The 24,607-nt window shown below is 38.9% G+C and overlaps 1 long non-coding RNA gene across 2 annotated transcripts in view; it reads right to left on the bottom strand.

The window, feature by feature from the left end:
• The window catches only part of LOC114898216, a 33,524-nt gene extending 12,023 nt beyond the window's left edge, over positions 1-21,501 (bottom strand). Inside the window, exons 1-2 of one of the 2 annotated variants that reach the window (XR_003794302.1) lie at positions 21,377-21,501; positions 12,920-13,069 (exon numbers count right to left, since the gene is read on the bottom strand). This is a non-coding gene — a long non-coding RNA (uncharacterized LOC114898216). The remainder of the gene's footprint in view (positions 1-12,919; positions 13,070-21,376) is intronic. The other variant, XR_003794303.1, reaches the window with a different exon arrangement.
• Between the last annotated feature and the right edge of the window lie 3,106 nt (positions 21,502-24,607).

Genomic DNA, 24,607 nt, shown 5'->3' with positions numbered 1-24,607 from the left:
TTCATTGATTAGCTCTAGTAGTTTTCTGGTAGCATCTTTAGGATTCTCTATGTATAGTATCATGTCATCTGCAAACAGTGACAGCTTTACTTCTTCTTTTCCGATTTGGATTCCTTTTATTTCCTTTTCTTCTCTGATTGCTGTGGCTGAAACTTCCAAAACTATGTTGAATAAGAGTGGTGAGAGTGGGCAACCTTGTCTTGTTCCTGATCTTAGTGGAAATGCTTTCCGTTTTTCACCATTGAGGATGATGTTTGCTGTGGGCTTGTCATATATGGCCTTTATTATGTTGAGGAAAGTTCCCTCTATGCCTACTTTCTGCAGGGTTTTTATCATAAATGGGTGTTGAATTTTGTCGAAAGCTTTCCCTGCATCTATTGAGATGATCATATGGTTTTTCTCCTTCAATTTGTTAATATGGTTTATCACATTGATAGATTTGCGTATATTGAAGAATCCTTGCATTCCTGGAATAAACCCCACTTGATAATGGTGTATGATCCTTTTAATGTGCTGTTGGATTCTGTTTGCTAGTATTTTGTTGAGGATTTTTGCATCTATGTTCATCAGTGATATTGGCCTGTAGTTTTCTTTCTTTGTGACATCCTTGTCTGCTTTTGGTATCAAGGTGATGGTGGCCTCGTAGAAGGAATTTGGGAGTGTTCCTCCCTCTGCTATATTTTGGAAGAGTTTGAGAAGGATAGGTGTGAGCTCTTCTCTAAACGTTTGATAGAATTCACCTGTGAAGCCATCTGGTCCTGGGCTTTTGTTTGTTGAAAGATTTTTAATCACAGTTTCAATTTCAGTGCTTGTGATTGGTCTGTTCATATTTTCTATTTCTTCCTGATTCAGTCTTGGCAGGTTGTGCATTTCTAAGAATTTGTCCATTTCTTCCAGATTGTCCATTTTATTGGCATAGAGTTGCTTGTAGTAATGTAATTATTTTAATAAGGACTCGTTTCTTGTTAATTGTAAATAAGATTTTATAGGTTTGGTAGCAAAACTTGCATATAAAGCTAAGAAGGTTAAACATGACCCAACTGACAGTAGAGACAAATTAGAAATTCTTAAATAACAGAATGCTATTCTTCACACTAATTATAGTGAGAGTTGTTTCATATAAAGAGTTTTAAAGCCAGGCAGATGTCATTTTGAATCTAGGTCTGAACCTAGTAATGTGGTTTTAGTCAAGTTTCTTAATAATCTTAAAACTCAATATCCCCATTATAAAATTAAGACAATATTATTATCAAAATATAAAGGTTAAATTAAAAGATTTAAATCGCCTAGTACCTGGATTATACAAGGTTCCAAAAATATATACTGTCTTCCTTTTGCTTTATGTAGCCAAATCTGAATTTGGAAAAAGGAAGGATTTTTCCATCCTGGTAGATACATTTACAGTCTTTGTTATCTGCTTTTTTGGTTTCTGGTTGACTGAACATAGAATGAGAAGACCTTCTAAGTCCTCTTGGGATGAAAAGAAGAAACATGTTGGGTGCCTTCCCTTCAGGTCAAAGTTACTGCATTGCTAATGTTATTGCTGGTACTGCTGTCAGTGTCACAGCCCCTCCTAGTCCTGTGTCAACCACCTCCAGCACAGTGCTAGAGTCAGGGCAAGATTAGTGCTTTTACCCCATGACAGGAGGATGATTTTAAATACAGAGCTAGAGCACTCCCTTGAGCCGCTTGTCCACAAGTCTCAATCACCAAGCCCAAGTCCTTTGTCAATCAAGACATGGTGATTCCCAGGAGGCAGAGAAGTAGGTTTTGCTACTCAGGACTCTGCCTGCCTCTCTGAGTGCAAACTCTGCCCCACCCTCAGTCAGATCTTTCCATTTGTAGTCTGTATAGTCCACTCTAGTCAAAATTCTTGCACTAGGTTTTCAATGTTGGCTGCTTTCTGATTAGACCCTTCATGCTATAAGTCAATGCCTTTTCTTTAAGAATTATTATGTCCTGGAACAACAAATAGAAAACAGTCTTAGGCTTGATATTATTATCTTGGGTAAAATCCAATTATGGAAGTAAAGTTTCAGAAAGAAAGAAGCCATTTAAACTACTAATACAATTAGAGGTACCTTAGGAAGTGCTTAAACCATGTTTAGTATGCATTAGGGCTTAGTAAGTATTAGCCATAACTTATGATAAACCAACCCCTGTGTAGGTATCATGTGAATGTACTTTCACAGCCTCATAACAATATTCTAAGTTAGGCATTGCCAAATCTATTTTACAGGTAAGGAAACAGGTTTGGAAAAATAAAATAAATATTCAGAATCACAGAGGCAGAGGAGACCTTCAAGATGGCACAGGAGTAAGATGTAGAGATCACCTTCCTCTCCATAAATTATCAAAAATACATCTACGTGTGGAACAACTCCTACAGAACACCCACTGAAAGCTGGCAGAAGACCTTAGACTTCCCAAAATTCAAGAACATCCCCACCTACCTGGGTAAGGCAAAAGAAAAAAGAATAAACAGAGACAAAATAATAGGGATGGAATCTGCACCTCTGGGAGGGAGCTGTGAAGGAGGAAAAGTTTCCACACACTAGAAAGACCCTTCACTGGCAGAGATGGGGGCTGGGCAGGGGGGAAGCTTCGGAGCCACGGAGGAGAGCGCAGCAACAGGGGTGCAGACGGCAAAGCAGAGAGATTCCCACACAGAGGATCAGTGCTGACCAGCACTCACCAGCCTGAGAGGCTTATCTACTCACCCACCAGGGCAAGTGGGGGCTGGGAGCTGAGGCTCGAGTTTTGGAGGTCAGATCCCAGGGAGAGGACTGGGGTTGGCTGCATGAAAACAGCCTGAAGGGGGCTAGTGTGCCACAGTTAGATGGGACGGAGTCCAGGAAAAAGTCTGGACCTGCCGGAGAGATGAGAGACCTTTGTTTCAGGGTGCTCGAGGAGAGGGAATTTCTTCCCAGTGTGCCCACAGAAGGCAGAGCACCGCCTAAGTGAGCTCCATGGATAGGCATGAGCCGCGGCTATCAGCTCAGACCCCAGAGATGGGCATAAACTGCTAACCCTGTGGCAGCTGCCACCAAGAATCCTGTGGGCAAACGCAGGTCACCCTCTGGGGAGCCTGTGCAGCACACCACTGCCAGGGTCCTCTGATTCAGAGACAACTTCCCTGGGAGAACACACGGCACACCTCAGGCTGTTGCAACAACAGCCAGTCTCTGCTGCCTCAGGCTCGCCCCGCATTCCAATTATGACTACAATACCCTTCCCTCCCCCGCCGGAGTGAGCAAGAGAGTCCTAGTCAGCTGCTGCTTTAACCCGCTCCTGTCTAGGTGGGGAACAGACTTCTGAGGGTGGTCTACTCGTAGAGGTGGGGTCAAAGCCAAATCTGAACCCCAGGAGATGTGCAAACAAAGAAGAGAAAGGGAAATTTCTCTGTGCAGCTTCAGGAGCAGTGGATTAAATCCCCACAATCAGCTTGATAAATGCTGCTTCTGAAGAATACCTTAATAGACAATGAATGTTCCCAAAACTGAGGCAGGGAACGTTGGGAGCAACTGTAGACTTGGGGTTTGCTTTCTGCATCTAATTTGTTTCTGGTTTTATATTTACCTTAGTTTAGTATTTAGAGCTTATTAGTGGATTTGTTTACTGGTTTGGTTGCTCTCTTCCTTCTTTATTTTAATATGTATATATATTTTTTTCCTTTTTCTCTTTTTGTGAGTGTGTATGTATATGTTTCTTTGTGTGATTTTGTCTGTATAGATTTGCTTTTACCATTTGTCCTAGGGTTCTATCTGTCTGTGTATTTGTTTTTTGGGTTTCTTTTTTCTGTTTTCTTTCTTAATTTTCTTCTGAGGCATGTGCCTGGCAGGGTCTTGGTGCTCCGGCTGGGTGTTCGGCCTGAGCCGCCAAGGTGGGAGGGCCGAGTCAAGGGCATTGGACCACCAGAAACCTCCCAGCCCCATGTAACATCAATCAGTGTGAGCTTTCCCAGAGATCTTCATCTCAACAATAAGACGCAGCTCTACTCAATGGCCCGCAAGCTCCAGTGCTGCAAACCCCATGCCAAACAACTAGCAAGACAGGAACACAACACCACCCATTAGCAGAGGGGCTGCCTAAAGTCATACTACGTTCACAGATACTCCAAAACACACCACCAGATGTGGCCCTGCCGACCAGAAGGACAAGATACAGCCCCACCCACCGAACACAGGCACCAGACCCCTACAATAGAAAGCCAACACAAGCCACTGAACCAAACTCACCCACTGGGGGCAGACACCAAAAATAATGGGAACTACAAACCTGCAGCCTATGAAAAGGAGACCCCAAACATAGTAAGTTAAACAAAATGAGAAAACAGAGAAATATGGAGCAGATGAAGGAGCAGGTAAAAACCCACGAGAACAAACAAATGAAGAGGAAATAGGCAGTCAACTTGAAAAAAATTCAGAGTAATGGTAGTAAAGATGTTCCAAAATCTCAGAAATAAAATGGAGAAAATACAAAAAAAGTTAAACAGGCACCTAGAAGAACTACAAACAATGATGAACAACACAATAAATGAAATTAAAAATACTCTAGAAGGAATGAATAGCACAATAACTGAGGCAGAAAAATGGATAAGTGACCTGGAAGATAAAATAGTGGAAATAACTGCTGCAGAACAGAATAAAGAAAAATGAATGAAAATAATTGAGGACAGTCTCAGAGACCTCTGGGACAAGGTTAAATGTACCAACAATCAAATTATAAGGGCCTTAGAAGAAGAAGACAAAAAGAAAGTGTCTGAGAAAATATTTGAAGAGATTATAGTTGAAAACTTCCCTAACATGGGAAAGGAAATTGTCAATCAAGTCCAGGAAGCAGGCAGTCCCATAAAAGATAAATCTAAGGAGAAACACACAAAGACACATATTAATCAAACTATCAAAATTTAAATTCAAATAAAAAATATTAAAAGCAGCAAGGAAAAAGCAACAAATAACATACAAAGGAAACCCCATAAGGTTAACATCTGATCATTCAGCAGAAACTCTGCAGGCCAGAAGGGAGTGGCAGGGCATATTTAAAGAGATGGAAGAGAAAAACCTCTAACCAAGAGTACTCTACCCAGCAAGGATCTCATTCAGATTCGACATAGAAATTAAAACCTTTACAGACAAGCAAGAGTTAAGAGAATTCAGCACTACCAAATCAGCTTTACAACAAATGCTACAGGAACTTCTATAGGCAGGAAACACAAGAGAAGGAAAAGACCTACAATAACAAACCTAAAACAATTAAGAAAATGGTAATAGGAACATACATATTGATAATTACCTTAAATGTAAATGGAATAAATGCTCCAACCAAAAGACACAGACTGGCTGAATGGATACAAAAACAAGACACGTATATACACTGTCTACAAGAGACCCACTTCAGACCTAGGGACATATACAGACTGAAAGTGAGGGGTTGGAAAAAGATATTCCATGCAAATGGAAATCAAAAGAAAGCTGGAGCAGCAATACTCATATCAGACAAAATGGACTTTAAAATAAAGACTATTACAAGAGACAAAAAGGGACACTAAATAATGATCAAGGGATCAATTCAATAAGAAGATATAACAATTGTAAATATTTATGCACCCAACATAGGAGCACCTCAACACATAAGTCAAATGCTAACAGCCATAAAAGGGGAAATCAACAGTAACACAATAATAGTAGGGGACTTTAACACCCCACATTCACCAATGGACAGATCATTAAAAACAAAAATAAATAAGGATACACAAGCTTTAAAAGACACATTAGACCAGATAAGCTTAATTTATATTTATAGGACATTCCATCCAAAAACAACAGAATACACTTTCTTCTCAAGTGCTCACGGAACATTCTCCAGGATAGATTATATCTTGGGTCACAATTCAAACCTTGATAAACTTAAGAAAGTTGAAATCATATTAAGTATCTTTTCTCACCACAAAGCTATGAGACTAGATATCAATTACAGGAAAAAATCTGTAAAAAATACAAACACATGGAGGCTAAACAATACGCTGCTAAAAAAACAGGAGATCACTGAAGAAATCAAAATACCTGGAAACAAATTGCAATGAAAACACGATGACTCAAAACCTATGGGATGCAGCTAATGCAGTTCTAAGAGGGAAGTTTATAGCAATACAATCCTACCTCAAGAAACAAGAAAAGTCTCAAATAAACAACCTAAGCTTAGACCTAAAGCAGTTAGAGAAAGAAGAACAAGAAAACTCAAAAGTTAGCAGAAGGAAAGAAATCATAAAGATCAGATCAGAAATAAATGAAGAAGAAATGAAGGAAACAATACCAAAGATCAATAAAACTAAAGGCTGGTCTATGGAAAGATAAACAAGATTGATAAACCATTACCAGACTCATCAAGAAAAAAATGGAGAAGATTCAAATCAGTATAATTAGAAAAGAAAAAGAAGTAACAACTGACACTGCAGAAATACAAAGGATCATGAGAGACTACTATAAGAAACTATATACCAATAAAATGCACAACCTGGAAGAAATGGACAAATTCTTAGAAAAGTACCACCTTCCAAGACTGAACCAGGAAGAAATAGAAAATATGAACAGACCAATCATAAGTAATGAAATTGAAATTGTGATTAAAAATCTTCCAACAAACAAAAGTCCAGGACCAGATGCTTCACAGGTGAATTCTATCAAACATTTAAAGAAGAGCTAACACTGATCCTTCTTAAACCCTTGCAAAAATCTGCAGAGGAAGGAACACTCCCAAACTCATTCTACAAGGCCAACATCACCGTGATACCAAAACCAGACAAAGATGTCAAAAAAAAAAAAAAAAAAAAAGAGAGAAAACTACAGGCCAATATCACTGATGAACACAGATGCAAAAATCCTCAACAAAATAATAGTAAACAGAATCCAACAGCACATTAAAAGGATCAAACACCATGATCAAGTGGGTTTTATCCCAGGAATGCAAGGATTCTTCAATATATACAAATCAGTCAATGTGATACACCATATTAACAAACTGAAGGATAAAAGATTTCGACAAAATTCAGCACCCATTTATGATAAAAACTCTCCAGAAAATGGGCTTAGAGGGAACCTACCTCAACATAATAAAGGCCATATATGACAAACCCACAGTCAACACATTCTCAATGGTGAAAAACTGAAACCATTTCCTCTAAGATCAGGAACAAACAAGGTTGCCCACTCCCACCACTATTATTCCACATAGTTTTGGAAGTTTTAGCCACAGCAATCAGAGAAGAAAAAGAAATAAAAGGAATCCAAATCAGAAAAGAATAAGTAAAACTGTCACCGTTTGCGGATGGCATGACTATACATAGAGAATCTTAAAGATGCTACCAGAAAACTACTAGAGCTAATCAATGAATTTGGTAAAGTAGCAGGATACAAAATTAATGCACAGAAATCTCTGGCATTCCTATATACAAGGAAAAGTCTGAACTAGAAATTAAGGAGGTTAAGGAAACAATCCCATTGACCATTGCAACAAAAAGAATGGAATACCTAGGAATAAACCTTCCTAAGGAGACAAAAGACCTGTATGCAGAAAACAATAAGACACTGATTAAATAAATTAAAGATGTTACAAACAGATGGAGAGATATACCATGTCCTTGGATTGGAAGAATCAACATTGTGAAAATAACGATACTACCCAAAGCAATCTACAGATTCAGTGCAATCTCTATCAAGTTACCAATCGCATTTTTCACAGACTTATAACAGAAAATTTTACAATTTGTATGGAAACACAAAAGACCATAAATAGCCAAAGCAATCTTGAGAAAGAAAAATGGAGCTGGAGGAATTAGGCTCCCTGACTTCAGATTATATTACAAAGCTACAGTAATAAAGACAGTATGGTACTGGCACAAAAACAGAAATATAGATCAATGGGACAGGATAGAAAGACAGAGATAAACCCAGGCACATATGGTCACCTATATTTGCCAATAGAGGAAACAATACACAATGGGGAAAAGACTCTTCAATAAGTGGTGCTGGGAAAACTGGACAGCTACTAGTAAAAGAATGACATTAGAACAGTCCCTAACAACATACACAAAAATAAATGCAAAATGGATTAAGATCTAAATGTAAGGGCAGACACTATAAAACTCTTAGAGGAAAACATAGGAAGAACACTCTATGACATAAATCACAGCAAGATCCTTTTTGATCCACCTCCTAGAGAAATGGAAATTAAAAAAAGATAAACAACTGGGACCTAATGAAACTTAAAAGCTTTTGTACAGCAAAGGAAATCTTAAACAAGGTGGAAAGACAACCGTCAGAATGGGAGAAAATATTTGCTTATGAAGCAACTGACAAAGGATTAATCTCCAAAATATACAACAGCTCATGCAGCTCAATATCAAAAAAACTAACAACCCAATCCAAAAATGGGCAGAAGACCTAAATAGACATTCCTCCAAAGAAGATATACAGTTTGCCAACAAACACATGAAAGGACGCTCAACATTACCAATCATTAGAGAAATGCAAATCAAAACCACAATGAGGTATCACCTCACACCAGTCAGAATGTCCATGATCAAAAAATCTACAAACAATAAATGCTGGAGAGGGTGTGGAGAAAAGGGAACCCTCTTGCACTGTTGGTGGGAATGTAAATTGATACAGCCAATATGGAGAAGTATGGAGGTTCCTTAAAAAACTAAAAACAGAACTACCATGTGACCCAGCAATCCCACTACTGGGCATATACCCTGAGAAAACCATAATTCAAAAAGATAAATGTACCACAATGCTTATTGCAGCACTATTTATCATAGCCAGGACATGGAAGCAACCTAATTGTCCATCAACAGATGAATGGATAAAGAAGATTGGCACATATATACAATGGAATATTACTCGGCCATAAAAAGAAATGTAATTGAGTTATTTGTAATGAGGTGGATGGACCTAGAGACTGTCATACAGAGTGAAGTAAGTCAGAAAGCGAAAAATACCGTATGCTGACACATATATATGGAATCTAAAAAAAAAATGGTTCTGATGAACCTAGGGGCAGGACAGGAATAAAGATGCAGACATAGAGAATGGACTTGAGGACACTTGGAGGGGGAAGTGTAAGCTGGGACGAAGTGAAAGAGTAGAATTGACATATAAACACTACCAAATGTAAAATAGATAGCTAGAAGGAAGCAGCTGCATAGCACAGAGAGATCAGCTCTGTGCTTTGTGACCACCTAGAGGGGTGGGATAGGGAAGGTGGGAGGGAGACAGCAAGAGGGAAAGGATATGGGGATATATGTATACATATAATTGATTCACTTTGTTATACAGCAGAAACTAACACAACATTGCAAAGCAATTATACTCCAATAAAGATTTTAAAAAAACACCAAAAACAGAAAATCCAAAATCACAGAGCCAGGAATTTATAGAACTAGAATTTGAACCAAGACTGTCTAGCTTCATAGCTGGCTCTAAGTCACTATGACCAGCTACCTCACTCAAATTTGTAAGACATGCAAACCTGTAAATCACATATAGCGTATTGAATAACCACCAAACAATGAATTATTAAAGCATGTGTCCACTCCTTTTCCTGCCTATAAGCACTGTTAGGTTTGGATGTCCCTTGTCTGTTAGGTGGGGTTTGATCTTCTTACAGGTGAGCATTCCCCCAGGTGCTTTCAGACAGTGGTGAGCCACACTGATTTTCAGTAGATGAAGCCCTTACCCCTAATTGTCCTTGATGGTATGCCTCAGTTCAGCCTTTGGAAAGATTATAAAAAACAAGAGGGGCTGTAGCATCAGTTCGCTCAGTCAGGGTGTAAAACTATAGGGTCACCTTTCCCTGAAGTCTGGAGAATTAGCCTTGTCCTGACTGAAGTTCTAATCTTAGAGTCCAAGGTATTTCCTTGTATTTCCCCAGTGCCCTCAGTCAACTGCCAGAGTATATTTTGATTCCCATCTCAGAATTTCTGGAATAGCCTTTGCAGAGATCATTTTATACTGAGAGCATTTCAAGAGAGAACAGCAATGAAATTCTGGCGGACTCACCATGTAAATGCTGAGCATAGTTTATTATTCACAATATCCACACTCATCCTAATGAAAATTAAGAGTCATGTGCTGCAGGGAGATCAGCTCGTGCTCTGTGACCACCTAGAGGGGTGGGATAGGGAGGGTAGGAGAGATGTGCAAGAGGGAGGGGATATGGGGATATATGTATACGTATAGCTGAATCACTTTGTTAAAAAGCAGAAACTAACACATCATTGTAAAGCAATTATACTCCAATAAAGGTGTTAAAAATAAAAAGAGTCCTATGTTGGAATCTTTTTTTTAAAAAACTCAAATATTGACAGGTGGTGAACAGGTGGATCCATGCAGCACTTGTCAGGGTTGTGTCTGAGTGGTAAGCAGAGGAGAAGTGAAGATCTGAGAGAATGATAGTGGCACAGTAGCTCCTTTCCTGTTGTTGTTGAGTGACACTTGGATATATCACTAAACATATAAAAATAGAAGTTCTGTGTCAGCCTTCTTGTACAGGGTGCTGTGCTGCAGCATTTAAATCTGGATGTCAGTATGCCACTATCGTTATTTATAGAGGAGACCCGTATTAACATTTTGAGAGCGACAGAGGAAGAGGGAGAAAGAGAAAAGTTCATGTGAGAGGGAAAGTGCTCGGAATATTGTGTTGCAGTAATTGAACATTTAACTTTATGCCTTTTGAAATAATAAGTCATATTTGTATAGGAATGTACATTTTGCAAGGCACTCTCACATACATCACCATATTGGAGTCTCATAGAGACTCTTTGAAATACAAAGTAGTATTTCTCTTACTGCACATGCTCAGGAAGACAGAGTGACTCCCACCATATTGCTCAGCTGGCTGGTAGAAGAACTGGATTTCAGTGCTGCATCTTCAAAATGTAGTTATTCCTTCCCCGTATGTGGCTTATAACGTAGTAATGTCCCCATACAACAGATGAGGAAATTGAGGAAATATGGAGTGATAATCTGACAAAACTAAGGCATGGTATAAGTACGGAGAATGGCATGAGGCATTATTCTGGGCACTGAGGATGCAGCAGTGAAAAAAATAGATAAAAAATCTTTGTCTTTGTGAAGCTAATGTCCCAGTGGTTGTCAGATGACCTTTATGATCCTACAACTCCATAATGCAAGTAGAGGTACAGAGCCATCTCATCATATTTTAATCATCATTTGGAAATAATTAACTGGTTAAAAACTCAAAACAATAAAGCACTTTGTATTTTAAAACATTCAGCTACCTTATAGAAACTCTTAGTTTACTCTCAGATATTGACTATCGTAGAGATTCTGTAGTGGTATGATGATATATTTCACATTATGTTCAAGTCAACACTACACCATAAAACATTTGTATATGTGCTCAGTGAAACTGAATGGACTCAGAGGATCCCTGTGGACTAGTAATGAAATAGCTCAATAGACTCTGCTAGCATGGCTAGTTGAACCAATAGCTAGAGTAGTCACTCCCAAACTTCTCTGTACCATAGAATCACCTGGGGAGATTCAAAAAAATACTGACTCCTGTATTCTCCTCAGTGAGTGTAATATAAATGATCTAGCATGTGATCAGAATGCTTAAGGTGGTTCTAATATGGTGACATGTTTGGGAATCACTGACCTACGGATGGCTAATGAGATGATGACCGTTACTTCCCTACGCAACAGCCATTCCTAATCACTTTCTTCCTTACCCACAGAACTTCAGTTTTGTTCAGGCATTAACTGACCATGTGTACAAAAAGACAGGGACCCTTCCAGTTCAATGGGGTGAATCTTAATTGTCCTTAGGTGTATTCTTTCTGGCAAAAATTAGTTTGGGGAGTAGTTATGCAACCCAACTCTAACCAATGTAATAGGGAAAAATATCTATGGGTGGGGAGAAATTATGGGAAAGTTTTCTTTGCTATTAACAAAAGAGACTTCTGTGAGGAAATAATTCTCTTTTTTTTCTACCTCTGGACATAACTATGTGGAGGACATATGGTAGCTCTAGAGACCTTGGGAGGAGCTAGACAGAGAAAGGATCAAGGCAGCGCACTAACAATGGCAAATGACAGATGAAAAGAAGCTGTCTTTTTTTTTAATTTAAAAATTAAAAACATCTTTTTGAAGGATAGCTGATTTATAATGTTGTGTTAGTTTCAGGTGTATAGCAAAGTGATTCAGTTATACATACATATACATCTATTCTCTTTCAGATTCTTTTCCCTTATAGGTCATTACAAAATATTGAGTATAGTTCCCTGTGCTGTACAGTAGGTCCTTATTTTTTATTTTATATACAATAGTGTGTATACATTAATCCCAATCTCCTAATTTACCTCCCCCACCTTTTCCCCTTTGATAACTATAAGCTTGTTTTCTATGTCTGTGGGTCTATTTCTGTATTCTTTCTGATAATCATTGTACCACCAAAAGTTAATGAACCCTAATACCAACACATCTCCGGACTTTTTGTTACTTATCATTTATGTTACTTTACTTGGAGTTTCTGGAATTTATATCCAAAAGCATACTAAATGATATATGAACTCTTAATTTTAGATTGAGTCTCATGAGAAATATAGTATATGCTATCCTAGGACAAAATGATGATTGATCTCAAATTTTTATATTGTCCCTGAAGAGAGATCTGTGGACATTTTGGGAAAAATTATGACAGTTTTCTTACATGGTCACAACTCAACGATTTTGGATTTATTTCAAAATTTCCTATTTTTTTAAATTAATCTGCTTCAGATCTATCATATAAAATTTAGTAAAATTCTTCTTGAACCTCTTTATATTTTTCCTGTGCCGTATAAAATATTAATGAGAAGACCAGAGACAGGAGAACTACAATAAGAAAAACTTACCTATTAGTTAGATTATCACTGACATAATGACATCATGATATGGAACTTCTCAAAAAGGGTCCAAGTATATTTTTGGTACCAGCTTGCAGGATGGAGTTGTTGAGAGCAAGTGACAAATTGTCCTTTACTCTGCTTCCTAACAACTCTCCTCTAGAAAGAGAAGTCAAAAGAAAGGTATGTGCAGATTAATTGGGGCCTCAATCAATTTTTATGGGCGATAGCCCATTAAGTCCCTATGATTTCAAATTCTGCTTTTCCCTTAAGGATTCTGTGATGCCAGTTTTCTGTTTCTCCCTAGGATAGTTTTTGAAGCTGTTAATAATTATAAATAACATTTATTGTATGCTCACCATGTGCCATCCATCATGCCAAGCTTTTTATGTGCATCATCTCAAATAGTCCTCACCACTGACCTTTGAGGACCACGGGTCTTGGGGAGTTTAAGTGCCTTGTGAAAAGGTGCACAGTTACTGAGTAGAAGTGTTGGGATGGAAGCAAGACTGTGCTCTTAGTGCAGTATTGTCTTATATCCACCGTGGAAGGTTGTGAAAAGTAAACAAACTTGTCATCTAGCTCTTCCATTTACTACCAGTGTGACGTTGGCCATCTTCACAAGGTCCCTGTGAAGAATGAATCATGCTCTTTGTAAACTGGAAGCCCTGTCCAAATGTAACACATTATTCCAATATCTTGGACATTGAGATTTGTTCAATGAACACTGATAGAGTCCCTATTATGGGCCAGACCTTTTGTCAGGTTCTGGGAATAAAACAATATGTAAGACACAAGAGTCCCTTCTCTGTCATTCCTGGCCTTTGGTAGTCAGTGTGAGGCCACACTTCCTCTTGCAGACAAGCCCGGGGCTGTCCCAGCTCTGGCTGTGTGTCGCTAAGCCATGCTGGTAAAAGCCTGACGAGAATTGATGCCAACAGCTGCCTCATGTTAATGTAATCAACAAGAAGCCTGCACACCTGACGGTAGTTCAGAATATGAGGTGAATGATTAAAGTTTAAAAGGTCGTATACCATTGTAATACCAAAAAGAAACTTTATGATTCATCATTCCTGATGTAATGTCATCTGTTTAATAAAGCCGTGTTTCACTCACGGCTCATTTTTAATGGGCCTATTTAAGTAATGACATAGGAGTTGGGTTTTTTTTTTTTTTTCCCTTCCGAGCTAAGAGTGGTTTGTATGGATTATGCTTGAAAACAACACAGTATTTTAGGACTTGGATATTTACAATACCTTTCAGCTTTCAGCTGACTGGGTATTATTTATGGCAAAGCCCTATACTTGGACGGAAATATCAAGCAAAGCCAAACAAGCAGCTGGATATGCTAATATACAAATAAACCATGTCTCCCTTAATTGTATTGATGGGAATTTATATCATGGGAAAATACTGCTATCTGTAAACTACTTTGATGAGCAGTGGTCAGAAGGCATGATTCCCAGGGTGGCATTTCATTCAAGCAAGAGAGTGGAATCCATTGGACCTGCTTGTTTTAAATCAGAGGTTTTCCACTGGAGACAATTTTATAGCCCAGGGGACATTTGGCAATTTCTGGAGATGTCTTTCGTTGTCACAACTGGAGGGGATGGGAAGGGTATTGCTGCCGGAATCTAGTGGGTAGAAGCTAGGGATGCTGCCAAACATTCATTCTATAATACACAGGACCACACCCCCCCACCCTCAAAAGAGAATTATTTGGCTCAAAATGTCAGTAGTGGTGAAGTTCAGAAACACAGTCTTTGATGGTTGGTTGTGGGGTGGGAGGGGTTGAGGCTGGGAAGGATCAGATCCTGCCGCATCTGGCTGATGTCTCATATAGGAAATTCAAGAAAAAACCTTGGGGAGAAGTGGTATAGGAGGTTTGAACTTTTAGGATAAGAAGACTCTGGGAGTTTTTGTAATCTCCTGTGATAGTGAAGATGGGTCCAATCTCATTTTCTTGGTCCTCTTTTTTTTTTTTTTTGATGCCATTACTATCTTCCCAACTGAATGTGTTGAAATAGTTCCTCTTCACTTATTAACTTGCATCTTCATGTAGGAGGGGCTCATGTTATGAAGTGAGGATGAGAGAGTGGGAGTGGCTGTAATCTAGAATTTATAAAAATGTTGAAGGCGGAAATGTTGTAAAAGGTTATCTAATCCAAACCTTATAATTAACAGAGAAACTGAAGCTCCAAAAAAGAATATAACTTTTGAAGGTAACCAACAAGTCATGATGCTCTACAATTGAACACTTTATTTTGCTATCTTTAAGAACAATAGATTCTAACTCACACATCACTCTACTTTCTAAATGTAGCACATAATTTAATATCTTCTTCCCTAATCTTCATTTTGTTTTTCTTTTGCCACCCCTAAATTTGCCCACACCAAGATCTGTTTTCAAGTGTAATGCCACCAAACCCAAATTGCTCCTTGCCATTTTCTGCTACTTTTCTCAACAAATTTAACATTTGGCTTTTTATTGGTAGAGGCAACTTTATTTCTGCTCTGTGGCTTTCTCATTTTCTCTTTGTGTTCTTAAATGTTTTTCTTCTTGAGCTTAATAGATGCTCATTAAAGTTGGTTACCATGGTATAAATTTTAATTCATTATGAACTGTTAGAATCATAAGATGGAGAATTACTGAAGATGCTCAGAAATATCAGGTATAAAGAAGGGGGTGTATGTATTCCTATAACTCACTAGATTGGTGGTGACTGAACTCTTGATTTTCTACCACCTCAAATGTCCCTTTTCCCAAGTTTTCCCATTTGACTAAAATGGCTATTGGACTCATCTAGATGCTCAGGCCAAAATCCTTGGAAGCATTTGTGACTTCTTTTATTCTCTTACTTCTCATATCCAAAGCAGTGATAAATCCTATTGGATCTACCTCCAGAATATACCCATAAACCATGCACAAACGAATGATTTTTTATCACTTCCACTGCTTGCATCCACCCAAGTCCAAGCCACCATCACCTCTCACTTCAAATACTGCAATAACCTCTCAACTGGTCTTCCTTCTTCTGCCTGGCCCTTTGTAGTCCAACCTCATAATGCAGCCAGAGTGATCATTTAAGGTGTTAGTTCGTATCTTAAAATGTCTCCTCATCTCTTTAAAAATAAAATACAAATCCTTACCAAAAACTACACGACAATATCTACTTTTGCATCTGTGTGACTCTCCTATCTCAGTTCCCAGGACTTTTCCTTTTATTCTCTCTACTTCTCCTTTCTGTCCCCCAACTGTCAAGTGTGTTCTCATTTCAGGGGCTCTGCACTTTCTGCTTCTTATGCCTGGAACATCCTTCACTACTCAAGCCACCTCATGGAGGGGTTTTCCTTCATTCCTCCATCTAAAGTAGTACATTTCATCCCCCACTCTTCCATCATTATATATCGCGTGATTCTGCTTTACATTACTTCTTGGCACTTACTATCTTCTGATAAAGCATGTGTGTCTGTGTGTGTGTCTGAGAGAGAGAGGCAGAGAGAGAGAGAGAGGGAGATCTATGAGGGCAGCGTCTGTGCCTGCTTTGTTTGCTGCTACAACTTTAGTACTTAAAATTGTGACAAGCACATGGCAGGCACCCAGTAATAGTTTTTGAATGAATGAATACATGCATAAATGAATAGTCCTCTTTTATTGTTTAACTGCCAATCTGCCATGCTGCTCACAAGTTCTTCAGCTTCACAACTGGGATAGAGAGGAGCTGCATCCAATTTTTCATATTCAGTAGTAATAACTCTAACTTCCAATTCAATATTTTTGGTGTTCAGTTATTTCTGGGTCCCTGAAATTTGAAAGAGCTGATTCTGTGGTAAACTTTTGGTTTATTTATTTATTTCCATGGATTGCCATTTGGCTGTGTCCATGAACATATATCTACTTTTATTTAATTACTTTTTCTTATTTGCCTGAACTTCCTTGGGATTTTCTCATATATTTGTGCACCACCCACATATTTGATGATCCTGACCTTATTGTGCCCTATTCAAGGTCAATTATGATATTACTTAATAATCTCAGAGGTGCCACATCCATGCCCAAACTCCTTGCATTGACACTTATCATCAATCTTTTTTCAGTCTACATGGAAGCATTCAAACCCATTTGAATTGGCAAAGGCTGATATAAAATAGCTTTGCCACTAACATTTTGTGAGAGAGCCTGTCGCAAGTGTTTTACTAAAAGGCAGAGATATAAGATCCCTTGCCTTCCTTTCATCTGCTAATTTGAAATTACACTGCAAAAAGCTATGAAGTTTGTCGGGTATGATTTGTTCTTTAAATACCTTTGCTGCTCAATCTTTGTGAAATCCTTATTAGGATGCTGAATGATCCTTAAACAGATTTTTTAAGGCACAGAAAGAGGACATGTAAGAATAGCATATCTAATGAGCAGATTGACAGGTATCTGGGATAAGGGGATACAGAGGCCATGGAGGACTCAGTGAAATAACAAAATTCCTCTTCAATTCTTGGCTTAGTTAAAGCCCAGTTTAGGGTTGGTAGGTTTAGAAGGGTCTCCTGATATCAATTACGGCAGTAAAAAAATAATAATAATAATAATAGAAATATCTCAGATTCAGTCATTTCTCTTGTTTGGAGGACCCCAAGTATTTATATACATCGTGTTTTTCATTCTTACAATATTTCTCTCTTCTGGTGTGATGCAAAAGATAGGCCACTGGATCAAGATTCAGAAGACCTTAATTCTAATCCTGGATTTGCTTCCAGTGGGTTGTGTGGTTTTAGATCAGTCGTCAGCAAACTTTTTTTGTGAAGGACCAGAGAGTAAATATATTAGGCTTTGAGGTCCATATGTCTTGTCAACCATGAGGCATAGTTGGCCAACTCTTACTTTAGGTAATTGATTCAACTTCTCTGGGCCTTACTTTCTTTGTCAAATATAGGAGTTGAGCTAAAAAGAGTTCAAGTTAAAAAGTTATTTGATTCTTCATCCAAGGACTCATCTTCCAGGAGTTGTTCTAGTGCTTGAAATTGTGATATCCTGTAAGTCCTATTAGCAACCTCAACCAGGGAGCAACTCTTGAGCAGGGAGCTTCCTTTGGAATTCAAAGACACAAGTGGACTTCGTTCCCAGATGAGTGTGCCAAAAGTGTCAAGAGTCCAAACATGCTACCTCCATCATAAGATGAAGAGTTTTAGAAGTCCTCAGGGATTGGGGCAAAGGGATAATACAAGAAGAGCCCCTGTACTCTTTCTCCCGCCCAAGATTCCTTCCTTACTTGGTCCTATCCCAACGTTCACACCATCACTTGGCCAAGTCCCATCATTCTACAATCAAACTCATCAACTTGAACCAAGTCTCCACATGCTCAAAGAAGAAATCTTTTGGAGACTTCTCTACACATTAAATTATGAGCACAAAACTGTCACTCAAAATTTTCCCTTTGTGGAGAAGGTAGGAGAGTATGGCAGGAGCTTTTCTCACCTGTCATTCATTTGGAACATAAATATCTTTGAAAATCAAAAGCACATAATTTTCTAAAAACTATACGTTCTTTATTCTTCTCTAATATGTTGTTTTAGTTAAGGGACCACCTGGGGAACAGTCCTACTGGGAAACTTTGAGGAAATGTATTTATTACAGTCAGACCCATGTTAAGCAACCAAGGGCTACTTCCATTCAAATTATGTCACATTTTTCAGTTTTCCAGACTCTTTCAGCTAGGGAAAAATTATTCATGAAATCTTTCTATGCACAAAGTCGTTAGAATCTCTAGAGTAACCCTGTGTTTTGGTAATACAAAACTTCGGTGGGGAAGGAAGGAAAAGTGTTAATGGAGATACTTGAATATATAATACAGATTGCTATCATTTTCGAATTCCCTACTGGCCAGGTGCATTGCATGTAACCTCATTTAATCTTATGTTGATGAAGTAGTTAATATTCTTCCATTTTAAAGATTGGGAAACTAAGCCTTGGTGATTATCCAATGTCACAAAGATTTAAAATGATAAAGCAAATTTTTAATCCCACATCTGTCTAAACCCAGTGCCCCCTAAACAATTATTTATACTGTTAGTTTTTCTAACATGATTCTAATGGGCGCTAATTAGATTTATAAGAATCTGATTTTTTTCCAGTGGATACCTATTGTAAAATGGATGATATTTTTGGCGGGAGGGATCTCAATAATAGAAAATGTCATTAGTTTAATAAGTGAAGGTGGTGACTCTGATCTTCAAATGAACAGTATCCTAGAATGGGCACACAGCACAAGTATTTGCACAGTAATTCAAAAAAATTTGAATGTCATTAAAACTTTAAACTCAATGAGTTAGATGAGCAGTCTCCAGTACCACTAATGCATCAATTCACATATTAGGAAGCTGGTCCAGATTGATCTTCTACTATAGGGTAGAACCAAGACTGGACCCATAGCTTTTTTTTTTTTTTTTTTTTCCTTAAGTTACACGGGCGCCTCACTGCTGTGGCCTCTCCCGTTGCGGAGCACAGGCTCCGGATGCGCAGGCTCAGCGGCCATGGCTCACAGGCCCAGCCGCTCCGCAGCATGTGGGATCTTCCCGGACCGGGGCACATACTATCGGCAGGCGGACTCTCAACCACTGTGCCACCAGGGAAGCCCTCATGGACCCATAGCTTTTGATTCAAAATTCCAGTGTTCTTTCCACTGAAACATAAATACATATCTCTTACCAAAGGGTTGAGAAAGAAGGTTAGGAAAGCAAAGAAATCATAATAGAGTAGTGTGACTCCCTAAAGGTTGGAAGAGAAAGCAACCTGGAATGGAAGAATAGCCTTGGACTGAGAGATAGAAGGCCAGGCAATAATTCAGATTCACCTTCAATTGGCTCTATGAATTGTAGCTCCCTATGTCTCGGTTATTTATTTACTTTTTGTTTAGTTAAATCTTTAGTAAGTTTTAAGAGTTAGATTAGGGATTACAAACTGGTGACCTACAAACCAAACTGGGCTCACAAATGAGTTTTGTTTAGGCTACACAATGTTTAAATTTTTTTCCATCTTTTTTTGAGATGTAATTGACATGTAATTTTTGTAAGTTTAAGTTGTACAATGTAATGATTCCATACATGTATATATAGCGAAATGATTGCAACAAGAGGATTAGTTAACACCTCCATCACCTCACATACTTGCTTTTTTCTGCAGGGGGTGGGTAAGAATATTTAAGATTTACTCTCTTAGTAACTTTCAAGTATTACCAGTATTACTAACTAAAGTCACCATGCTGTATAATACATTCCCAGAATTTAACTTATAACTGGAAATTTGTACCCTTTGACCAACATTTCCCTACTTATACCATCCTTTCTAACCTCTGACAACCACCATTCTACTCTTTGTTTCTGTGAATTCAGCTCATTTAGATTCCATGTATAAGTAAGATCATATAGTATTTATCTTTCTCTGTTTGACTTATTTGACTTATTTCACTTAGCATAATGCCCTTAAGGTCCACCCATGTCATCATAAATAGCAGGATTTCCTTCCTTCTCATGGCTGAATAATATTTTATTCTATATATGCCATATATATATACACACACATACTACATTTTCTTTATCCATTCATCCATAGACAGACTTTTTAGTTGTTTCCATATCCTGGCTATTGCGAATAATGCTGCAATGAACATGGGAGTTCAGTGATCTCTTCCAGATCCTGATGTCATTTTTTTTTTGGATATATACCCCAAAATAGGATTTCTGGCTCTTATGGTAGTTCTATTTCTGAATTTTTGAGGAACATCCAGCAGAGCAAAAGAAAAAATCACCAAAATAAAAAGGCAATGTGGAATTGGAAAAAATATTTGCAAACCATCTATGTGATAAGGTTATCGATAACCATCTATAAGATTAATATTCAGAATATATAGAGAACTCATACAACTCAATAACAGCAAAAAAATCTGATTAAAAAGATCTGAATAGATATTTTTCCATAAAAGACATATAAATTGCTAACAGGTGCATGAAAAGAGAATAAACATCACTAATCAGGGAAATGCAAATCAAAATTTGATATCATCTCACACTTGTTAGAATGGTTATTATCAAAAAGAAAGAGACCACAAGTGTTAGCAAGGATGTGGATAAAAGGGAACGCTTGTACACAATGTCTCACTTTTTTGAATGTGGATGAGTTTAGGGAATTCCCTGGTGGTCCAGTGGTTAGGACTCGGCTCTTTCTCTGCTGTGGCTCGGGTTCAATCTCTGGTTGGGGAACTAAGATCCCACAAGCTGCATGCATGACCAAAAATTTTTTAAAAATGCAGATGAGTTTAGGTATGGAATGCACTCTCCAGTCCTCATCGCTCTCACTTGTTTTAGACCCCACTGACCACTTCACACATCTATGTTATTATCTGCCTGGCTACTTTCAATCCTTTACCAGTGACCAAGGTTTTCCAAACAGCTATTACAGTCTATCATTCTGTAACTTACCTGGCTGGTGAGAAAAGGTCTCAGGTCTGGATTCTAAGAATAAGCTACCTGGAAGTTGGTCTCACAGGAAAAATGTCTTCATTATGAAGCAGAGAAAATCTGCTCTGAACATGCAAAATGTAGACATGCTCTCCTACTAGTGGCAATTTCCAAGACATGAAGGAAAGGACAGTGTTCCTGATGAAATTGAAGCTAGAATGATGAGAAGCTTAATGGAATTATCCAAACTGGAATTTGGCCAAGATTTAGGGCTACCACCTGTGCAAATTAGAATCACTAGACTGAGGAACTGAATGGAGTTTTCTTCTGATAAATAGACATCCCGAAAGCTCAGCAATCTGGAGCCCACGCTGGGCAGATTTGACAGAATACTTTCCTTTGAGCAAGTGCCACTTAGCAAATATCCTCTTCAGAGAACTTTCATCCTCATGCGTCAGGCCTGCTGACTTCGAGGCAGTGTGTGATTTTCATTTTCATTAGCTTTCTGTCAGTGAATGACTTCAAGTCTAGTTAAAAGGTCAAAGTACCGCTCCAAATTCTTGGGTTAGAAGAGCCTGTGGATCTGTCCTATCTTGCTTCTTACATTTGTGTAGTTTTTAGATGCATAATCTCATTCAACCCTCACAACCAACTAATGAAGTAGGTAGGGGAGTAGCTTTCATCTCCAGTATAAAAGTGAGGGACTCAGAGAGTTTCAGAGCCAAAACTCAATCCAGGTTTCCAAATTCCCTATGATGTTTCCATTGTACTTTGGCACAAGTAAATGATGTTGTTCCAAGTTTCATGGCAACAAGGCAGGCTGTGTCTACTGGAAGCCAAGGCAACTGGGATAATCTGAGCAAACAAACACAGTTAAATTAGTTATTGGGATTAGTAAACACTGCCACAATATTATGACCTCTTGTGACTGGGCTATCATGACCTCCGTTCTTTTCTTTGCCCTATATTGGTAAACCATGTGATTAATGATCCAATCACTAGTGCCAGAAATCTAGAGGTCATCTTCTTTTCCTCCCACCACCTCATCTTAGTGGTTGCTGAATTTTGTGGAATCACCACTCTCTTATCTTTTAATGTTGTCTCCTCCCTTCTGCCCCAGTGATCGTGCCCTTATATCAGACCCTGGTGTTTCTCCCAAAGGCAGTTGAGATAGTGTCTTAACTGGCCTGTGTGGCTCCTGATTTGTAATTGTACAGTCATTTCACTGGTGATGTCTTTCTTGATTCTCCCTTCCCTTCCCCAGTCAAAGCCTGTACATCCAGGACAACATCTACAATATTTTACTGCAAATGTTATTGTTGTATATCTGTCTCCCCCACCAGATTATAAGCAACTTGAGGAAAGGGACTCTAACTTATTCCTCACTGTATCCTCTCTGGCTAGCTCTATACTCAGCAATAGTAGGTGCTCAGACCACATTTGATGAATAAACAACCAAATATTTAAAACACTATATTTCAGGCACTTAGATGTGAAGGATACAGTCACTGCCCCTGTGGAATTTCTAGTCTGGTGCTGACATTTGAGCAGATAACCATGATCAAGTTTGATAAGTGCTTTCACAGAAGTATGAAGCGCATTCTGTGGGAAAACAGAGTGAGAGCTGGAGTCTCTCTCTTTCCACCATTGGTCCAGAGGGAAGAAACCTGAAGGAGCAGCTTCCTGGCAGGACCCTGGCTACGTTTTCTCTCCTCATTCCCCAGTTCTACGAAGCACGACCCGAGACACATCTCTAACAAGTTAAGCAGAAACATTTCTCTGGAACGTCAGCATCTACTTTGCTGAAATCCATTAATTCTCAGCTTTAACACCCTTGGTCAGCAACAGCTCTGAACCTTATGGGGAAATAAGAAAAGCAGACTGTCTGGCCACAGTCACAGGAAGTATATTAATATTCCCCTTCACGGGTATCTCTCTTTCTCTATATCCTTTCTCCCACTGACTGCGCCTCACCCCCACCACCAAAATAAATATTTTCCAAGAATCTACGACAAGAGATTTGAAAGTAAATCAAAACCTGGACAGAGGGTCAACGAAAAAGGATAAAGCTGCCACTTATATGTGTCTAAGGCAGTAAGCGGGGCAGCTTGTTATATTATTTACAGTATCCATAAAGACGAAGCCTTCCTTGCTCAGACAAAGCCCTGAGCTTATTAATTGCCCGGGGGGGGGGGTCTGTCCCACTCCTAGGGTTTCTGCTATTGGTGGGGGAAGGTAGGGAGAGAGTTAACTCACTCTCTTCCTCGCTCTCTCTCTTTCCAAGGGAGCTTTTGGGACAAGCGGAAGGGTTTGTTAAACCTCCAGATTTCTCTGCATTATGTCCAGGTGGCATGACGTGTGAACAGACGAAAGATTAAAATCACCGAGGAAATCGCTCCGTCTGAGCCCAGATCACGACGCCTTTTAGTGACCCGGCGACCCAAATGCTATCTGTCAACTTGTCCTTCCAGCGACTTTTCACCTCATGCTCTGCGGCTGCTACTCCAGGAAAAAGAAGAAAAAGAAAAAAAAAAAAATCAGGAGTTGGAAGGAGGGGGAAGGAGAGAGGGAGGAAGCTAGGATAAAATACTGCCTTATTACTAAGCACTCGTCAATGCAGGTCAACTGAGGGGCGCGGGAGTCTTTTTAACAAACCAAATACTTTTTCCAGACCTTCACTCCCAATGTTTCCTCCTTCTGTCTCTACTGAGAAGCTCAGCTCCCTCAGGAAATGTCACACCAAGTCATAGGACCCGGTCCCCCAACAAAAACTAGGTCCTAGAGAGTCCACTGAGGATGGAGTTTTCCTAGTTTTCAAAAATCTTTCCACAAAACCTGTTTGGCATTTGCTTGGATTCTTGATGAGTTCGAAGTGTCACCAAGTTTGCTCTAGCCTCCAGGTATTGCCAGAGTTAGGTTACTTATTTTGAGAGTGGGAGGTGGGTTTTGGTGAGATGAGAGAAAGGGGTGGAAACAGACACTATGCAGATATTTTAGAATGTTGACCACTCAAATTAAGAGCCTGCTTATTAAGCGCCTGGCTTGGCAGCAGAGCCAGATAGAGACCTTAGATGCCTCCAACAACAGAAAGATAAGGCTGCCCATTCCTTAAAGGCACTAGATTGAATCATATGAAGTTACCTTTTTCTTTTCCAGATGGAAATTGGCAATTTCCATAGGGCTCAAAACTAATCCAAAATCTAAGTAGCACCTAACCCTAATGAGGTTGATAAATATCATCTTCTTTTAAAG

The sequence above is a fragment of the Monodon monoceros genome, unplaced genomic scaffold (assembly GCF_005190385.1).
Source record: "Monodon monoceros isolate NGI ecotype Baffin Bay Population unplaced genomic scaffold, NGI_Narwhal_1 Super_Scaffold_18, whole genome shotgun sequence".
Classification (NCBI taxonomy): Eukaryota; Metazoa; Chordata; class Mammalia; order Artiodactyla; family Monodontidae; genus Monodon; species Monodon monoceros.
The sequence above is the reverse complement of the archived record's forward strand: the minus strand, read 5'-3'. Positions and strand labels throughout refer to the sequence as shown.